Below are 4,622 nucleotides of genomic sequence, written 5' to 3' on the forward strand. Positions count from 1 at the left end.
AGACAAAGTAGGCTTGGGCAAACTTTTGGAGCAAATTTTGGGGAACAAGATGATGATGCAAAGTGGTGACCCTTCTCATCAATCTCAACAGTGCCAGAGTTTTAAGATTATTTTTTAGGGTTGACTGGCTGGGGAATTCTTGAACTTGAAGTCCACAAATCTTAAAGTTACCAAGGTTGGACATCACTGCACTCTAATGTAAGAATAGTATAGTATATGTATTGCTGTACTCTCCGAACACCTGCAAGGCATATTATGTTGATATCAGCGGAAGCATCTCGTTGTGTTTCTCATTTTGGAAATAGCTGTTTAAAATGCAAAATTGGAATGTTGGGCCAATCGGAGATTATCCATCTCCTACAGTGTTTCCCCCAAAATAAGACCCACCCAGAAAATAAGCCCTAGCCTGATTTTTTTGGGGTGGGCCTGATATAAGCTCCATCCCCTCCACCTGTCTTGCCTCACCTTGTGGCGGCAGCATGGGTGCAATGCACGCGCTCCTGCCCCGCTGCGGCCGCAAGCAACCAGACGGTGGGAAGGAGTGGGCAGGCGGCTGCAAATCCTCTGAAAATAAGCCCTAATGGGTCTTTTGGTCCCCTCCAAAAAATCTAAGACTCGGTCTTATTTTCAGGGAAACACGGTATATTCAAAGGTAATTGGTAATTTCCCAATGATCTTGGAAAATTTCATTCAGAGAAAGATGCTTTTCTCATCACCTGTTTCCTTTGGAGATCTCCTGTCTAACATATTTAAGCTACATTCTGAGGTTGCCCAACTGAACACCAAAGATACCTTCTCACTACCAAGTCAGGATTGCTTCTAGGGGTAGAGACTGTTGTCTGTTTTATATGGGGAAGGGTCATCTAAATTTTCTGGCTGAATTCTACAGAGAGCTGTACCTAGCACAATAATGCATAGAAGGAAGGGAGTATCTGTCAGTAGACAAGAAGAACTTAGGACATGTAAAAACGTATCAACCAAAATAAAAGCTGGTCTGACAAAAAAAAATGAAAGCCATCCCAGAGTCTCAAATGCTCCAAAATAATTAACTTTCTTCATTTATTATATTAAACAATAACACTTTTTAATTAAACAATAAACATAGAGCACGGGTTAAACGTCAAGAATCCTACCTTTTCTTCCACTCCACCATGTTCCTATATGATAATTTCAAAAATAAATATAGGTACAGCGGTGTACATATTTGGATATACATTAGTCAGCATCTGTAAGCTTGGCCTTTTCTACCAGATTCAGGGGATGGATCCTAAGAGCAGGGTGAGACTCCAAACTCACCTGAATGTATTTCTTCCATCAATAAATTCCTCTCCCACCAAATCATGTGACAAAATATGTTTGAAATTCTCTACTGATTCACAATGACAACCTTTGTGATGCTTTGGAACCTGGGCTGACAATGAAGTTTAGCTGTTGTCTTTTTTTTAACTATATACAGTACCTTTTTGCATTCTTGGACAGCAGACAGGCAGAAGAAGAATCACAAAAGAAGACAAAAGGAAACCACCTTTTTTTTTTTGCCTGCTGCCATTGGTGGCAGAAAGCCCTTACTTCCCTCCGAAAGAAAAGCTACAAATGTTAGAAGGCAGGCATCTCTATCATTTAGAGCTTGCTTAAAAAGAATCCATGGTGACGTTAAAAAAAAATTCCACTTGATTCAAAGATAAACTGCATCTCCTCTATTGGAAGAAATGAACGTTGATAGAGATGTACAGTAGGAAAGCTGTAGAAAAGAATCCCATTTCAAGTTAAAGAATGAGAAGTGTTACAGTCCCAGTGGGATTAACAAATCATTCTGGCACAGATAATATGTGCCAGTAAAGAGAATGGACAGAGTAGTACAGCAAGAACAGAGACTGGGGGAGCTTGTAGCACCGAGTGAAAGGCGGGAAAGGGGAGTGTGTGCATTTGTTCCCAAGCCAGAAATTCTTACGTGTACAATTAAAAAAAAAAGTGTGCTGGCTGAGTGAAAGCAAAGGAGCAACAACCGAGAACATTTAGAGAAAGCCAAAGAATTAAACTTACTTGCGAGGTACAAACAGCATCCCAAGAAAAGTAGGGGGTAGCTAAACCAGATGACAACAGCAATACACCACGTTCACAAAGAATCATGAGGAATTTACTATAAAAAGGAAAAGTGAGTGAACGTTGGGCAGGTGGGAGGCTGTATTTGCCTCACCTAAGTCCACAAGAAGCATCTACAGTGACATAGCAGTGTCACTAGGAGGGCAGGCTTCAAAAACTCTGCCCTGTTTTTGAGGAACTTTGGGAGTTTATCTTGCAAGGGTTTATTTAATACGCTTATGTGCAAAATATTTTTTAGTGTTAAAAAAAGAAAAGAAAAACTTCACTCCCAAATCTGGCTATTTTGTCATCAAATTTCAGCAGCACGATCTGGGGGAAATTTGGAGAGATACAAAAAAGGCCAGAGTTTTACTTGCAGCTCCTAGTTTGCTTGCCCTGCTATAAAGAATGCAAGGCCCAAGTGATGTGTGTGTGTGTGTGTATTTCTGTTTTGCAATCCAATCAAAGTAGCCACCCTGTAGTGCTTTAGCAGCTCCTCTGCCCTAAAAACTATTTAGAGTTTTGTAACTAAACCCCAAATGATGTGTATATGTAAAGCAGCATGTGGGGTGTAGCCTAGGCTGCCAGTGAAAAGTGCTTTTTTGCAACTATAATTTATATTGATATTAAGTGTTCCTCCAGATTTAGGAGGTCAATGGCCACCAGGCACTCCTAAGAGAAGTTATCTATCCTTACTTTTGAATTCCTTTAATTACTTCGCCAATCTTTGGGTGTGAGTCCCTTCCCCTCATTAAAGCCGCCAAGGGCAGCAGTTTGCTTACAAAAACTGAAATGAAAAATCACTGCATGTACAAATCAAGGAAAAGTAAAGAATAATATTGCAGCAGTGGCCAAAAGGAGATTTATGTTCATCCAAGAAGTTACTTGGATGAGTAACGACGTCTCAGTTTAATAAACTTTGGTCCACTTGCCATGATTTAACCTTTTTAGATGTTCACCAAATATGCATTTCTAGACTTGGCAATGCTGTACACACGAAATTAGACAGAGATCTTACTCTTGAACAGTTTTTGAGAATGGAATGGGACAACTCGCCAGTTAACTTGCCATAGCCAACTCGCCGTGGCCAACTTGCCATGGGACAATTCAACAATTCAATTTAATTATTTAAAATAATTTAAAAAATATTTTCATTTTTGTCATTCACATTTTATTTTGCCCCTCCTTTTGCATCCTTTCTTTAATGATTCTGTTCCACCATTTCTTCAATATTGGTGTATCTCTTGTCCGACAGTGTGTTGGCCACGGTGAGTTATCCTAGACCAGGGGTAGGCAACCTTGGCTCTTTTATGACTTGTGGACTTCAACTCCCAGAATTCCTGAGCCAGCATGGCTGGTTCAGGAATTCTGGGTATTGAAGTCCACAAGTCATAAAAGAGCCAAGGTTGCCTACCCCCGTCCTAGACCCTTTTGAGAAGCATCTGGCTGAATTTGTGTGACATGTTACATGTCATTTGTACTAGGACCTTTAAATTATAACTACAGCTATTATTTTTTATTTCCAGAGCTATATACTAAATATACATAATGCACACACAAACTATACATTATTTATGTACAATATATAATTATATTCCATAACAGGTAGGTGATAATAAGAGCTGCGGGAAATTTGCCAGTCTGTTTGTGTGTGTGTGTGTATATATAAATATGTCCAATGCCAAGTAACATGGAGTAATAACAGACTAGCTAAAAGACAGTAAATGTATCAAAGCAAACTATATACAACATAATGTAGGGCTTTTTTTTTAAAAAAAAATCTACAAGCATACACAAATCTTATTTGCTTCTTAGTACATAGAAAAAGGGCTCCAAGCCACTGCAGTTAGATTCATGGCACCCCTCAATACCTAGAACGGTTTGCCTGAGCACCAGAGAATCTGCATTTGGGTCTAGAGATATGGTCAGGTTGAATAAATATCGTTGAACATGACCAAGATTTGTCGTTTTTAAGAGCTTTCTTGAACAGATCTCCGCAGTAAAATTGGGAGCAAACATGACTTAAAGTGTTACCTTTAAAATTCTATATACATTTTGATTATTTAAATGAAGTGTCAACACTATTAACGAATTAAACAAAAAAGCTAAAATCTTGCTATAGCTGCGGCCCAAACTCATTTGTTCCAAGGCTGTCATTCAGGATTGCCAATCAGTTTGCAAACAGGGTCTTTCTGAGAACTTTATTTCTTTAGCTCTCCAATCCATTATAGTTTGGTTTTGGAACTTCCCAGATTACAGGAACTCGGAAGCAGGATACAGGTAGCAGAATAAGCAGAATAACAAGGAGAGGCCTAACCCTGCCACTAAGGTCAAGGGTGAGAAAACCAGGAGATGAAGAATGGAAGTAAAGAGAAAATGTTCCCAAAAGGAAATTGCAGCATAAATCCAAGCAGGATACTAAGATGGGTCAGAAAGTAATACTATTCAGACACAGAGAGCTGAAAAATGGAAAGCTGGAAGAGACTTTGTGTCTACAATGCTATGGAGAGGTGGCTTCAGGAGGATTTGGGGGGGGGGGG

The sequence above is a fragment of the Protobothrops mucrosquamatus genome, unplaced genomic scaffold, assembly GCF_001527695.2.
Source record: "Protobothrops mucrosquamatus isolate PMUCROS unplaced genomic scaffold, P.Mucros_1.0 scaffold6, whole genome shotgun sequence".
NCBI classification, from domain to species: Eukaryota; Metazoa; Chordata; class Lepidosauria; order Squamata; family Viperidae; genus Protobothrops; species Protobothrops mucrosquamatus.